At 45.4% G+C, this 16,657-nt stretch overlaps 1 protein-coding gene across 7 annotated transcripts in view; it reads right to left on the reverse strand.

Annotated features, from left to right (window-relative positions):
* The window catches only part of PKIG (cAMP-dependent protein kinase inhibitor gamma), an 89,327-nt gene that overhangs the window by 24,112 nt on the left and 48,558 nt on the right, over positions 1-16,657 (reverse strand). For 2 of the 7 annotated variants that reach the window (XM_045804701.2, XM_087853553.1), the window contains exon 3: positions 7,995-8,160. The exons of 3 other annotated variants lie outside the window; for them this stretch is intronic. The gene's annotated coding sequence lies outside the window, so the exon portion shown is untranslated. Of the gene's footprint in view, positions 1-7,332; positions 7,476-7,678; positions 7,807-7,994; positions 8,161-16,657 lie in introns of those variants that run through there. 2 more of the 7 variants (XM_045804699.2, XM_045804698.2) reach the window with 2 other exon arrangements.

The raw sequence follows: 16,657 nt of genomic DNA on the forward strand, positions 1-16,657 counted from the left end.
TGAAGGAAATTCAGAGAAGAGGAAAATAAAGTGGCCAATTAACATGAAACAATGTTCATGTAGCAAAGAAAATACAAGGCAAGCACCTATGAGACACCATTTTCTGCCATCAGCTTGGTCACAGAATAAAACAGTACAGATAGAAAAAGGGATGGAGGGAGGAGGGGAAGGGAGAGTGGAAGGAGAGACAGAAGGTAGGAGGGAAGAAGGGAAAGAATATCTCATATCGGTAAAGATTTAGGGAAATGGAAGTACTCCTATATTTCGGGGAAGAATGTAAATTACCAGAACTCTTTATATAGTATGATGATATTCTCTACTAAAATGTCAAATGTACAACATGTATATTATTAGTAGTATACAATATTATTTTTGAAAATGTAACCTACAGAAATAAAAGCACATATAGTATAGTCAATGGTATTACAATAGTGTTGTATGGTGACAAACAGTGGCTACACATAACCACATAAACACAGCATAACCAAAGACTTGTCTAATCACTGTATTATACATCTGAAATTAATGTAACATTATGTGTCAACTAGATGTCAATTTAAATAAATACGCAAACAAATGCGCCAGTAGAGAAGGATATGTATATAAAGATATCTAATGCAACAATATTTTGAGTGAAAACAAAACATAACTTGAATATCTGTCAAAGGAGAAATGGCTGAATATATTGTGGACCTCTAGGTCTACAGCCTTGAAGCTATTTAAAAGGGTACATCAGATTTATACCTACCTACGATGTATTATTTAGTGCGAAAAATAAAGTGCAAAATAAAAGCGTGATCCCACTTCTGACAAAACAAATAACCACACATCTACACAAACACTACATCCATTTCAATAGGAACTTGGAGAAAAGATACACACTATATTGAGTTCAGAAGGATGGAAATGGGAACTAAGGGGAAAGAAGGGATTATAACTTTTTCTTTATAACATCTTCAAATTATTTAGTTACAATGAGCATATGTATTACTTTAGGGAAAATTAATGAAAATAAAAACAATGACAAGCATCTGAGAGCAGAGAAAAACTCTGAGAGGCTATGTTATATGCTATGCGTTTATTTTTACATGGGATAGTTAACTCCACTTATTGTCACTTTCTTTTTTGGTCAAAATAGTACATTTTAATAGCTGGAAGACAAATTTTTTTTTAAAGCTTTATAGAGGGGAAAGAAAGGTACTTTATTTATTTTTTTTTAATAATGATTTTTTATTATATTATGTTAGTCACCATACAGTACATCCCCGGTTTTCGATGTAAGGCTCGATGATTCATTAGTTGTGTATAACACCCAGTGCACCATGCAATATGTGCCCTCCTTACTACCCATCACCGGTCTATCCCATTCCCCCACCCCCCTCCCCTCTGTAGCCCTCAGTTTGTTTCTCATAGTCCATAGTCTCTCATGTTTCATTCCCCCTTCTGATTACCCCCCCTTTCTTTATCCCTTTCTTCCCCTACTGATCATTCTAGTTCTTATGTTCCATAGAGAGAAATCATATGATAGTTGTCTTTCTCTGCTTGACTTAAAGAAAGGTACTTTAGTTCCTAAACATTTATGCTTTTTATTTAAGAAGGGGGAAAATATTACTTAGGGAAAAAAAAGCTTCCCATGTTAAAATCCAAAAGAAAGCGTAAAACTTTGCCTTAAAACTGCTGTTTAGGTGGTGTGTGGGCTGGTTCTGTGCTGTTGACTGTTTTCCATGGCTCGGTGCCCTTGACTGCTTTCCTCCCCGCAAACCAATTAAATACACTCCTGGGAGTGAACTGGCTGCTGGGAACCAAAGCCCTGCACAAACCGCTCGTCTCTGCTCCTGGGCTCTCTCGGTCTCCAAGCAGATGCTTTGGCTTCTACATCAAATGGGTTTTGGAATCCAGAGAAGTGAAATGGCTTGCTTTTTCAAATCATTCTGACGGGAGCAGGAGAGGAAATGGTTTATCCCAGCGGATGAAATAAAGGAGAAGAGATGAGGAACATCGCTCCCGACAAGCTCTTGGACAGTTACTACGCTGAGCCTGCCATTGCAGAGTTAGCGCGAGGTACACTCTGGCCTTCCCTGGTGGGATGCTTTGCTTTTAACTGCTGTTATTTTATTTCACTGGTAATAAATATTGCACTAAAATAATAATGACACCTCACGTTTCTATACCACTTGATATTTTGCAAAGCACTTTAAGATACTTTATTTCATTTCATCTTCACAATGACCCAGGTATCAGATCAGTATCATTCCCACTTACGAGTGAAAATGACTCAGAGAAGTTCAGAATCTTTTTAAGTCATGTGGCTAGTTGGTAACAGAGCTGCAATTCAATCTCTGGTCTCCAAACCCCAAGTTCAGCAGGGAGCTCAGGTATGAAATCACAGGGAGAAAGAGGAACTACAGACAAGCCAATGAATAACAGCTCTTCCTGCCCCTTAGGAAAAAAAAATTGTAGTCTAGGAGTAATATTCTATGCCACCTCAGAGAGAAACTGCTCATTTACTGGAATAGAGCTGCTGACTATGGGAAGGAAATCCCATGCTCCTGGGTCTGCCCACCCACATCCTACCCAACCTTCAATGCCACTAGACCTCTAAAGCCCGGGGGACAGAGGATGTATCTCTTTTGTCTCTATGGGCTCAGGGCCCAGGCCTGGGTGTGACACAGACTAGAAGCCACTAAGTTTCTACCTCTAGTAGTTTCAAATCCGTCTACCTCTTCCATCAACCCCGCCCCCCAATGGTCCTACCCAACACCAATCCTCTCTCCCCATGACAACTGCGACTGCCCCTCAACCCATCCCCCACACAGCAAATACCACCCACAAAGGCCTACTGACTAATCATCATCAGGCCCCTAATTCTCGGAACCCTAACCTCCACCTCTTTCTCAGTTCCTGTCCCCTCTATGCTTCAGCCACGCTGGCATCCCTTCAGTTTCTCCAACATTCCACATGCTTTCCTGCCTTGGGCCCTTGCACTCGTGTACCTGTCCCTACCTGGATTATTCTTTTCCACAACACCCTTCTTCCCCACCTCCTGCCTTAGCTCTTGGCCTAATGGACACCTCATCTCAGTTTAAACACTGCCTCTTCAAACAAGCTTGCCCTGACCACATTCCTGTTTATTCACTTCATAACACCACTATACATCCTTGGCTGTGAACAACCACGAGAAGAAAGATCATGCTTGTTTTATGAAATATTGTCCACCTATCACCTTGCTCAGTGCCTGGCAGATAATGAGGTGCTCAATGAATATTAGGTGAAACTGTATTGAACTGAAGGCTTGACTCAAATGCTACTGTCCCTCTTTCCTCAGGCTTTGCACGGCAGTCCGTCTCTTGGGGCACATAATGACATGTGTGAGAATTACGAGTTTTTCCTATCAGACTACAAGCTACTTAGAAATCTAATTTACCTTGGTATTCCCACAGCGCCTTGCATAATGCCTAAACACAAGGGTTCTTCTGAACAGTGGATGAATTCCTGCACGCGCACAGGAAGGTGCAAAGGCGGGCTGCAGCCTCTCACCAACCACGGACGACGGCTTCTCCTACGTAGGGGACTTCAGCACAAGGCATGGGCACCTTTGAGATAGGCAGAGACTCTGCCCAGAAAATTAGAAGTGAAATCTGAAAAGCAGTGGTGGCATGTGGGTGAGAGGACAGGACAAGCATGTACTGCTAAAGGGGAGTTTCTTATGCTGGCAGAAACCTTCTGGTGCCAAACTGGAATGCGTGTAAGAGATGTAACAAAGTTCACCTCTGACCTAGCCATGCCTTTTTAAAAAATCAGAGACGTGAAGCCACTGGGTGATGATTTAAGTGTTTTTCTGTACTGTCTAGCTTTCCTTCCTTAGAACATGTTTTAATTTCGTAATCTGGGGGAAAAAAAAACACACAATAAATGTTATAAAAACAAACCAGCAGAAAATCCAGTGGTGAACTGCAGAATCACCCGTCCTTATGTCTCCTTATTAAACTTGGGATTGTAGATTCAGGACCCTCCGGGGTGGGGCCCCTGCAATTTGTTTGGAAGAGTTCCTGTCTCTCATCTGAAGCCCTGGGCAGGAAGGTGCCAGGAGTGAAAGCTTCAGCAGGGCGCAGCTCTCATTTCCCCCTAAGCAAAGCTCTGAGAATCAGGAATGGTGGGGAAGTGTGGGGGTCATCAACCAGTTCAAGACCAGGACCCCCACCCACTAGATGCTAACCCACTGCAACTGTTCATTCACCTGCCTGTCTTTCCTGATGCACAGAGAACTTCACAAGGCCACAGGCTGCCTCCTCATAGTCCTGTTCCTCCACTCTCCTGCTTGGGACTGGTCCGCCTTCAGTGTAATTTACTGAATGGCAGAGACCACACCTATAAAGTTCTAAGCATAATGACTGACCTAGGTCCCTGGGACATAATAAGAACACATCAGCTACCGAGACTTCATTTCTATAGTGCCCCAAAGGTCCTTCATTCATTTTGGAAAAGCCAAGTTGAAGAGTAGTAATTTCTTGGAAGATTAAAGAGACTTCCTTTAAATGAAGTCAGGAAGTGCTGGCCTCCTCCAGTAAGAGCAAATGCATTTTAATCTGCAGTTCAGAATCACTCAGCATTGCAGCTGATTGCAGCTTCCGAAGGAACCACTCTTTGAAGGAGCGGTGCTCAAAGTTTTCATAAGGCCTTTCTGAAAGATTTCCAGGAGGTAGTGAGCTCAGCCTTGGGTCATGATTAATGACTTGTTTCCAAGAATTTTAGATTTTCCATGTCTGTCTCCACTTAGGAATCACTTCTGGTCCCTTGTGAAAGCACTCAGCAGAGTTAATTGGGTGAACTCAGCTTCTTGTCACACTCAGAAAATAACACCTGCCACCAGTTTCTTCCTTCAGTGGCTGGGCCGGCAGCTTCGAGTCCCAGGAGAACAGCACCCACTTCTGTTTTTGGTCTGAGCATCTGACTGAGCGATAGGAACCGGTGCTAAGACTTGTCTGAAAGAGGCAGCATGGCAGCTCCAGGGGGCTTCAACACTGATTAAGGCAGAGATGACCTCACGTCCCTCATACAAAGGCCATCCTATGACTGAAGGGGCCAGGGCCTATATACACTGGCTAACATTCTCTTTCTGGAAACCATAAAGTAGCCAATCCCAAGCATGTATTTTTGTGCCAACTAGGTGCACAACAAGCTTTATCCTGTTTTATCCTCGTGGTACCCCTGGAGGTAGGTATAACTGCGACCCCCACTTTACAGAAGAGAAGTAGGCTCTATGAGGTAACCTGTCCGAGATGTCTCCACTAGGAGGAGACCCTCTTCAACTTCTCACTGAACTCCACACAGTCTGAAGTGACAGGGACTGTGGACACCCACCAGCCCAGGGGTTGCAAATGTAAATGCCCACGGGGCAGGCATGAGACTAGAAGTGGTGACAGATGGGTAAGCAAATGGCACAGACAGTAATAAACTGGAGAACATACCTGCTAAAGACATTCAAATTCAAACAAAAATAAAAACCAAAACCAGGTACCTTCCGTTCAGAATATCACCTCCCCACCACCATCTTAGAAGAGGGACAGCCCCCTTTTTTTTTTTTTTTTAAAGATTTTATTTATTTATTTGACAGAGAGACAGCCAGTGAGAGAGGGAACACAGCAGGGGGAGTGTGAGAGGAAGAAGCAGGCTCCTAGCAGAGGAGCCTGATGTGGGGCTCGATCCCGGAACGCCGGGATCACGCCCTGAGCCGAAGGCAGACGCTTAACGACTGCGCCCCCCAGGCGCCCCCCCCCTTTTTTTTTTAAAGTAGGCGCCACGCATAGCATGTAGCCCAATGCAGGGCTTGAACTCAGGACCCTGAGATCAAGACCTGAGCTGAGATCAAGAGTCGAACGCTTAACCGACTGAGCCACCCAGGCGGCCCGGGACCATTTTTTTAATTAGCCGAAGTCTGGAGATCTTGAGGAGCTGGGCTGAGGCAGACACAGACGCGGAGGCCCACTGCCCATGACCATGGCTGGTTCCATGGCAGCCACGGTCCACTTTCAAAGGGCTGAGCTGCTGGAGAAGAGCAAAACTCTCAGATACGCCAAGGGGCTTTGAGAACCCTCCTGGTAACCATGATCTTAAGTCAAACAGTTTTTAGATAACGCATCTCCCTGAGGGCTGGAGTCTCTGATAGCCTTCAAGATAAAAATCCCTTACACTGCCAAGACCTGGAACCCCAGCAACTCAAAAACCCAAGATTTGACAACATCCTCTGCTTTCCTTTGCACTCTGGCTCCAGCCATGCTGTCCTGAAGTAGCAGAGGCTGTGTCTAGGTGAAATGAAGGTGGAAGGGCAGCAGAGACAGACTGACCCTTCCTTCTCTCTCTCTTTTGTGCCTAGTGAGGGACTAGGATGGTGGGCTCTATGTTAAACGTGAGTACGCTAGGTCTCCCCAGGACCTGTGCACCAGGCTTTCTACCAGGTAATGGGGTTATGGTAATGGAGGAGACAGACTCACAAGAGGGCACACGTGGTCTAGGCGAGACACAGTGAATGAAGTTCTGCCAGTAATTATGTAAGCACAGTTCAGGTGAACACGAGGAAGGCGTTCAGGATAATACAGGAGCACACCGCGGAGATTAACCCTCAGTCAGTGGAGTTAGGGAACAATGACCCTGACCACCTCAGGTTATGTAAAAGGCTGAGCACAAGGTGGGGTTGAGCACTTAAGAGACACTCGACAGTGTCATTTATCCTCCCTCCCTATTATGCCTGCGCGCACACACCACGCTGAGACTTCCTTCGGGAACACCAAACCTTACAAAACTATAAAAACTCAGAAGTAACTTAACTGCTGCCTGTTTTATGTCCTCTTTTAATTGTCCTTCTAGGTGCTGGGTTTTAGCCACTCTGGGATACTGAAAACCAAGAGTACTTTGCTCCTCAGGCCCTAAGCATTCTCCTCAAAAGCAAAAGATATATGAACGGCTCATTTCAAGCTGAATTCCGAAATACTGGGATCATCCAGTTTTGTTCCCTGATTTAGGTACAAGGAAACTGAGGCCCATGGCTCATGGCCACAAAGTTTCCGTGGGTGGCCCTTTGTTTCTTAAAGCCGAAGTCTTTCCCCTTTAACCGCAATTTTCCAACTTTTTCCACCTGCTAGTAGGGGAGGTGGGTCGCACGCAGCAGCTGCAAGCCATGTACCTCAAACCACGGGAGAACCGTCAGCTCAGGCGCCCACTGCTGAGGGGCCTGGGGCAACAAGGCCCCCCTCTTCCCCTCCGCACAGAATGGTTCGCCTGGTTTAAAATCCTGGGCAAGACCACAACAAATAAAATGCCGAAGTGCTTACTTACATGTTTGTTCTGTTTACTTCCTAGACATCAACAGCAAATTTTAAAAAGGAAGCAATAAAAAGACCACAAAGCCAAAGTTAAAGTCTTCCGACGCTTCTTTCCATCTTGGGAGTCGGCCCAGCTGCTGCGGCAGTGGGGTACACGTGATAAGCTAACTTCAGTAACCCGATCATTTCTGTATCTTAAGTTTAGAATACCAGTCTTGTATTTGTGAGGGGAAGATTACAGGGAACTGTCACTTCCAGAGACATTTCTCTCTAGAGCGTTTACAACTGTTTGTACCACCTTTGTAATCAGAGAAAAAACTAAAGGTTTTACAGACCCCAAAGTCTAAGGAAGGACTTACCTCTTCACCTATCTTTAGGGCAAGGAGCTGCTTTTAAAGCCCTAGCCGATCTGTCAGTGTTCTTGGGGTAAAAAAGTCAAACAGCGTTTGAATGGAGCCCATCTGTGAAACTTGAGTTCAGACTCTAGCCCCAGGCAGTTTCAGACAAAGCCATAATTTTCACAGCAATAGTATATCATAATATAAAAATAGACGCTTTGTGACCGACAGGCTGTAAAGCAAGCCAAGCTCTCCAGAGAGCTCTGCCTCCAAGCCCTGCTCTCCCCGGGGGGTGGGGGTTGGGGGGGGTGGCGGTGGAGAATAAAGTTCTACTTACAAGAGCAAAGAGTTCTCCGAAGTCCAGGGCTCCTCGGTCACAAGCGAAGGGAGAATTTAAGAAACCAGGATTCAAAACACCTCCCTTTTGAGGGTTAGCGAGATTAGCAGACCAGGCCAGCGGTGCAGTCTGGATTCTTTCTTGCCCGCTCTCCCTCTCCGCGTCTCTAAATGAAATGCACTTTGAGGTTTTAGTGGGTGTTTCCCACGTCTCGGGCCAAGTAAGTCCCCATTTGTTGTAACCCAATGCTCAGCCTGATGATGTCAGCCACTCAGCTCCCTTGCTCAGTTTCCACCTCTCTGTCCACGGAGGAGATCCATTTCCTCTGGACAATGAGCTGGGGGGCTGTAACTTCATCCCAGGCCGTCACGTTTGCCTAACATCCTTCCTTCAATTTTCAACAGTGCAGCCTTAGTGACAAAAGGCTTCCTATCCACTCACTGGGCCAGGGCTCCTGGCGAAAGTCCCTCTGTCTTGTAGTCACTGCTGACTGAGAGCGATCTAGTTTGCTCTACTGTATTTTAATTCACGTCGGTGGTGCGTAATACCCTCGTTAGGGTGGAGATTGGCGTCCCCACTCCCCCCCACCCTCATTTCCTCCTGCTCAGTTTTCCAAGTTGTTCGATTTCTCCAAGTTTCCTAGGTGCATGCTGGGCACAGCGTATGCTTGTCCCTCACTTAAGGGAGACAACACGTGCCCAAGTGCAAGGCTCAGAAAGAGCACTGGTCTGCTGCCTGGAGAACTCGGTTCTGGTCTCCATCACACTCCTAACTGAACAGACGGCCTCAAGCAAGTCCCTCTCTCCCTCGACCTCAGTTTCTTCATCAATAAAATGATGGTTTTGGGGTCCTCCCCTTCTGAAATTCAGTGACTGAGGAGCTTATCAACAAATGCAACATAAAGAATTTTACTACAAGCTGGCTGACTACATGCTTGAGAGAGGGAAGAACGCTTGACAGGTCAGAGGCCAACGCCCACGATGCCAGGCTCAGCCTGGTTCCTTCGACCTCCCTCTGTAGGGGAGCTGAACTGTTTCTCTGGGAGAAAACCCCAAAGAATTCACTGAACAAGGCCTGGGGGACATGGAAAGAGGCAGCATAGGCTACTAGATAAGATAAAGAAGCATGAGAACTGTCCTTAGGGATTAATGTGCAACAGCAGTGATTAGAGGAGACCATAATCTTTTGCATTTGTAGAGAGCTTGCGGGGGAAGACAACGAAACCTCCATACTTCTGTGTACAGAGGGAAGCAGTGTGCCACGCATATTGCTTACAAACATCAATTCGGGAACCAGAGATATGGATCTGAGTCCTGTGTGACTTCACTTCTCTGAACTTTTTTTTAACTGTAAAATGGGGTAATAGGGCCTCCCTTGTAGGACTGTGAGAATTGAAGAACACACGCAAGGGAACGGAAAGTGTCTGCACATACTAAGTGTTGATAGATGGTAGCTTCGTTGTCGTACATAATCTCATCTGATTCTCATTCTAGGAGAATTAGTACCCAGGGGCTGAATTATTAGTCTGCTCTTCCTGGGTAGTAAAATGAAACACAGAGAAGTTAAGTGACATGCCCAAGGTCACACAGCTCAAGATTAAAGGGCCAGATTTGGAAACTGAGTCTTTAACTCCTACTTAGGCTAGCACACGTGCCACACACATGCCAATGCTCTTTCTAAATGGGATCATTTCTACTTAGAAAAATGAGCCAAACTTATTGAAACAAAAGGGGAAAGGGTGGGTTCATCCAGGCCAGGGGGGAGGAGAGGTAGTCAATCTACTGCCTAAAGGAAACACTACAGGCCCCTAGGTAAGAGGGGGTACTTACTTGCTTTGCTACCCAAATACCATGTGACCTGAAGGAAATCTGGGCTTTAGTTGCCCCTCCCTCCAAAAGGCAGATCTGCTTTGTCTTAAACCTCTTAGATGGGAAGTTGGGATTGGAGTTCTTTTGGGAAAGAAGAAGCTATTTATAGGTAGGCGCAAGGCTGTGGGAGGAGTTTGTGACTTAACAAAAACTTTAATTCTCAGAAATCTTTGATGCTGTAATCAGGAAGGACCAAGCAAACAGACTATAGGTTAGGACGGAGTTGGCCAATCTGAAGGCTTTCCCACAGGCTGGGGTGGGGCTGTAGTGGAACGAAAAGAACTCCAGCCTGTTAACTCTGAAACCTCTCACCCGCTCAGAGAGACCTGGGTTTCCTTCCCATCCCAGGGCCTTCCAGCAGTGGATGACCTTGGGTAAGTTAACTTCTGTGTAAAGTGAGAATAATGGCACTTACCCTACAAGGTTCTTGTCTGGATTAAGTGCCTGACACATACTACAAGTTCAAAAATATTGAAAAAAAAAAAACCTTGCAAAAATAAGCTGCGATATCCTAAAGTAAAGCATTATATATCCTAAAGCATTATTTTCTAATTCTGACTCAGTGTCACCATCCTCTATCCTGAGGATGACATAACAGTGAATGAATAAAGAATGTCAGGAAGCCAGAAGAAGGACCCATTATTTCTCAAGAACGTCAGGATGAATAAGAAACAAAAAAGCTGGGGCGCCTGGGTGGCACAGCGGTTAAGCGTCTGCCTTCGGCTCAGGGCGTGATCCTGGCGTTATGGGATCGAGCCCCACATCAGGCTCCTCTGCTATGAGCCTGCTTCTTCCTCTCCCACTCCCCCTGCTTGTGTTCCCTCTCTCGCTGGCTGTCTCTATCTCTGTCGAATAAATAAATAAAATCTTAAAAAAAAAAAAAAAAGAAAGAAACAAAAAAGCTCACTGAGAACTGTCAGGCGTGTTCTCAGTAGCAACACTCAGCTTGGGAGGGACTGGAGGTGGCGGCAAGGGCCGTTATCTGGCTGTGCCTTTATTCTAGAAGTCCAAATGGACATCAGGAAATGAGCTGGGCCCTGGACAGGTCAGTTTGCCAAAATCATTCTCAGTGCTTCGAGATCATGTTTTGTTATTTGCACAAAAATAACAGTAAGGAGCCCATTCATAAAAACAAAGATACTGTTTTCTTGGACCACATATATTTTTTAACACTTGCCTGTGATGCTGGATAACTGTCCATCTGTGACAGAACCCGTGAAGAGAGGACAACGCCAGGCACTCCTGCCTTCTGACTGATGACGGCAGATACGCTCTGTGGACTAGGGCCACGCTCTGGGCTGAGTGCTCTCTAGACACCACCTTCGATTATCCTTACAACTACCAGGTGCAGGAGGCATAATACCCCCTTCACCTCACAGCTGCGGAGACGGAAGCTGCTGAGGCTGACCAACCTGCGCCAGGCTCACCGGAATAAGTGACAGAGCCTGGGCTCCTCGCCAGGGCTGCCGGGACCAGGCCTGCACTCTGAGTCCCTTCCTCTACTGCCTTCCAGAGGGTTTCCCCGCAGTTCGTCACAGCCAGCAGTATCAGCTCCATCCGAGGATAAAGGAAACTCCGGCTGCTTCTGAGCACAGAGCTGGTCTGAAGGGCTCAGATAGCCCCTCTGCCACAAAGCTGCCCTTAATTCCCACCCCGCACCTCCAGTCTGGAAGGGGCCTCTCCCCCTGAATTTCCTTAGGACTTTATCTGTTCCTCTCTCAAGAAACTTACCTTTTCTCCTCTCTGAGGCATATTTATTTCTGGGCAGCTCTTAGTATTCTGCTGCTAGAATTTGAGCTTCTTATGGAAAAGCTCTGTGTTTAATTTACAAGCATTTTGTACATAATGCTGCTTGTGTTCCCTCTCTCGCTGGCTGTCTCTCTGTCAAATAAATAAATAAACTCTTAAAAAAAAAAAGAAAAAAAAAGAAGCATACAAGGAGAAGTACAATAGGAAATAATCTAAGAAACCATGAGGAAATTTTCCCAGAGTCGAAAGTTGTATCTTTAAGATTTTATTTATTTGAGAGAGAGAGAGAGAGAGAGAGAGAGAGGGAGAGAGCATGAGCAGGGTGGAGGGGGAGAGGGAGAGGGAGAAGCAGACTCCCCGCTGAGCAGGGAGTCCAACGTGGGACTTGATCCCAGGACTCTGGGATCATTTTCTGAGCTGAAGGCAGATGCTTAACTGACTGAGCCACCCAGGCATCTTTAAACTGAAAAGTTTATTAAGTGCTGAGGAGAAGCAAAGAGTCTATCATGCCTACATGTAGTCTCCTAATCTTTCAGAATTCAAAAGGAAAAAATCCTACATGTTTCTAGAGAGAACTGTTTCAAAAGAAAAGAACCAGACTGGTATCAGACTTCTTCTGAGCAATGCTGGCTGCCCGAAGCCAACAGAGCGATGCGTTCAAAGGTAAACGTTCTGAAGGAAAATGACGTGGAACCTAGAATTTATCCTTAGCTAGGAAAAATAAAGCCATTTTTGAGACATCTGAGGACTTAGAACTGTTTCTCTCTTGTGCACTCTTTTCTCAGTAAACTCCTGGAGAATATGCTTCACCTAAATGAGGGTTTAAAATATAAAGTAGGATTCGAAAGCAGGGATCTAACAAGAGAGAGGGAAGGAATGCCACGGATGAAGACGAGGGTAGCTCCGGACCTCAGTGGACCTGCAGACGAAGAGAGCGCCAGTCTCACCAGAGTAGGAGGGTGGGGGGCTCCAGGGAAACAGAGCGGAGGGACTCCCAGACAGGTTTGTGGAAGACCGTACTGAGAGCCTATGGAAAGTATGGGAAGCCTCTGCAGTAAGAAACAAGTAAAACTGAGCATATTAAAGAAGCTGTTATTAGTCCAGGAAAAGTCATAGAGAGAGGGAAAATAACCAGAAAGTTACTGGCTCAGCAGTAAACAATATTTATCATGCCATGATGCTATAAAACACTGAATACTGATTTAACCAAAAAGCTGTGATATTTGGAGAAAAAAGTAAAGGAGAAGTGTGAAGGGGGGGCTCTGGTGCTTGCAAAAAAGCTAAAGCCTCATGTGCCATCCTAGGAGGTCAATAGGTAACAGCTAAAATTGATAAACAAAAAGCAGTACGGTAGTGTGCGGTCCTTGTTTGCATCTGATTTGAATAAAAAATACTTATGGGGCGCCTGGGTGGCACAGCGGTTAAGCGTCTGCCTTCGGCTCAGGGCGTGATCACGGCGTTATGGGATCGAGCCCCGCATCAGGCTCCTCCGCTATGAGCCTGCTTCTTCCTCTCCCACTCCCCCTGCTTGTGTTCCCTCTCTCGCTGGCTGTCTCTATCTCTGTCAAATAAATAAATAAAATCTTTTAAAAAAAATACTTAGAAGTTAATCTTTGCAAGTAATAAGGGATTATTATTTTATGTGTAATAATGGTAGTGTAGTTATGTTTTTAAAAAAGCAGTCCTTGTTCTCTTAGAGATACATGCTAAAGTAGCTACCGATGAAATGACATGATGTGTAAACTTATTCCAAAATTATCCAGTAGCAGGGGGAAAAGTGGCTACAGGCATAGATGAAACAAGACAGGTCATGATTCTTGAAGCTGGGTAATGGGTGGTACATAACGACTCATATTATTCTAATATTGTACATGCTTGAAAATTTCCATAATAAGAAAATGTTCAGAGACAGAGAGAGCTGTATAAGCATATTATTTGGATATATGGAAGTAATAGAACAAAGAGCCAGCAAGATCAAAAGTGTATGCTCTTGGAACCAGGGCAGGAGGCAGGGGAGAGAGAGGTGGGGGCAGGAGACAGCTGTTTTCAGTGCAAGTTTATAATATTTGATCTTAAAAAGAATAAAGAAAACTATGTGCATGTGCCATTCTGACAAAAACAAATTTCTTAAAAAAGATTTATTTATTTTAGAGAGACATAGAGAGAGAGAGTGGGGGGGAGGGGCAGGGAGAGAGAGGGAGAGGATCTCAAGCAGATCCCCCACTGAGCTCAGAGCCTATGAGGGACTTGATCCCACCACTGAGATCATGACCTGAGATGAAATCAAGAGTCAGACACTTAACTCACTAACTCACCCAGGCGCCCCAAAACACAATTAATTTAATTTTTTAAAAAAGATTTTATTTGTGAGAGAGAGAGAGAGAGCACAAGCAGGGGGAAGGGCAGAGGGATAAGTAGACTTCCAACTGAGCACAGAGTCTGACATGGGGCTCAATCCCAGGACCCCAAGATCACAATCTCAGCCGAAGTCAGACACTTAACCGACTGAGCCACCCAGGCGCTCCAACACAACTAATTTTAAAAAAGAAATGGAGGGGGGGCACCTGGCTGCCTCGGTCAGTGCTGCATGCGACTCTTGATCTTGGCGTTGTGAGTTCGAGCCCCATGTTGGGCACAGAGATTACTTAAAAAAAAAGAAAAAGAAATGGGAGGAACCACTGGAAAGGCTGAAAGCGGATGTTACCTCGGGTGAGGGGGTAAGCAGGAAACGGATGCCTTTCTGGACTTGCAGATGTTTTTTTTAAATGATATTCATGTATTACCATGATTTTTAGAAAATGTCTATTTTTATTAGTTATTGCCGTCAGCTTTTAGCTGGGCCTTTTGCTAATCTTGACATCTACAAACTGAATCTGTTTCTCCAGGTAAAGAACCCTGAATAGCCCAGAGTGAGTACCTCCACATTTAATGTAATAATAATTATGACTGCAGTTTAATAATTATCTACCATTTGTCAATGCTTTCTATATGTTATTTCTAACCTTTATAACACTCTTGCAAGGCCGATATCACATTAGCATTTTACGGATGGGAAGGTTAAGGTGGAGACACACATCAGCTGTGTGCTTGAGGTTACACAGTAGAAAGCCAGGCTTGTGAGCCTCTTTCCACTGCCCCAGCTCTGGAAAGTCCACTAGTCTGGGATAGTCCACAAAGTACTTTTACATCCATTCTGTCATCCAATGGATGGAAGTGGGAGAGACAGAATTATGTATACTTGACAGATGAGGAACTAAAGCTAAAAAAGAGCTAGGTAACTTGCCCAAGCGCCCAGGTCTCCTGATCCTTAATTCAGTACTTCGGTCCCATCCCCCTCATCTGTCCCCTCCACAACAAAGCGCTGTTACTCAGAACCTCCTCACAGGCATCTGACAGAAGAGTCACTGTAAATGAATGCAGCTGAAGCAGGAATTTTAAAAAAAGAGCCTTATTTTTTCCAAATGAAATATAGTAATAAACCATGGAATGTCCTTAGTTGCTCTAATGTCAGCATTTTACTCGAGTCCTCAAAGGGGTTGTGAAAATGTCAGCAGCCTGTCTTGCTGGCAGAGAGAGATCAGCGGCTGGCAGGGGCAGCCTGTGGCAGGTCTGACAACCGGTGCCACTCTTCTCTGCTCCAAAAGAAAGGAATGAGCCAGGCATGCTTCGGCCCTGGAAAAAAGTGTCTACGTCTCCTAAATCTACTTAAGTGAGTGGCCATGTGGCCCCGGGGCTTCTGATGGTTGTCAGGAACCTTAGATTAGTGCTACTCCAGGGCAGGGCGAGTTCATAAAGCTGTAGACCAGCTGGGTCCCGGTGGGAGCCCGAAGTGGGGCACTGAAGGGCCTGAATGTCTGCCCTCTGGTCATCTCTAACCCTGGGAAGCTGATGGCCCTGCCTGGCAAAGAAGCAGACTAAGAGTTGGGCCCAAGTGCCATGAGCTTGGCTAGAGAAGCTGTTCCCTGGCTGCTTTGGTATCTGAACAATGGCCAAGCAGCAGCTAGGGGGAAGAAGCTGTTTACTCTAGTTCAAACTATTTATAGTACCAGCAATCTGCACATATTTGGATGACAAATCTCTGGGTTTCAAGTGAGCGGTGCTTTGCTCCTGGACAATTTCATCAAACTCACTCCCTCCCCACGCCGCCCCCGGACCCCTTGCTCACACGTGTTGCCCTCGGGATGTTTTATTTAAGTTGCTGGGTTTAAAAAAATCAAGATCATAAAAAGAAATCACATTTTAAGAACAAGCGACTTTTAATCCATTTGCCTATGAGCTTAAACTACATAGTATCATTTTCTTTAAGGCTTGAATCAGAGATTAAATTCTAATACATGTGTATTCTATAAAAAATACGACTGAAATTAAAACGGTATCTGAATGAGCTTTGTAATTTCACATGTACTCCATCATCGTAATGATGCCGAGCCCCACTCAAGACCTGCAAAAAGAATGTGTCTTATGACAGTTTTAGGACGATAAAAGGCTTTACAGAACAGATCCACAAACAATATGTAAGCATATAGACATGACCGGCAAACGCCGCAGCTGCAGTGACAGTGCTCACAGTGCCCCTGCCCCCAGCGCATGCCACACAGGAGAGGGTTTGACTGGAACGAAAAGATGTGCAGAGCCTTCTGCACAGTTTTAAGTCACAGAAGGTGATTATGCCCTTGCCAACACATTTGTTTGGTAAAACCAGCCTACCTCTAAAAGCTGCCTTGTTTTTACAGCAAAGGCGATGCTGATCAGTCACCTCCCCTGAGCCAGGCACTGCCTGATTCCTAAGGGGAAATGCGGCTGTTAATCAACATGTATGCCCCTGACGTGCTGGCCGCCCCTGGTCCCATCACACAGCGCGGGCAGGAACCGGTGCAGAGAAACAGGGCGCCGAGCGAGAAGAAAGGGTTAGAGTACAGGGGATGATGCAGGACAATTAAGAGATTCCTCCAAGGGACTAACTTGTTTTCTTATTTTTGGCCCCTGCTAACGAGGCGCTTTAGAAGGCAAACGGAGAGGTCTCCAAGATAATCTTTAGATTAGCCC

The sequence above is a fragment of the Ursus americanus genome, chromosome 22 (assembly GCF_024610735.1).
Source record: "Ursus americanus isolate L20-20 chromosome 22, mUrsAme1.1.p, whole genome shotgun sequence".
Lineage (NCBI taxonomy): Eukaryota > Metazoa > Chordata > Mammalia > Carnivora > Ursidae > Ursus > Ursus americanus.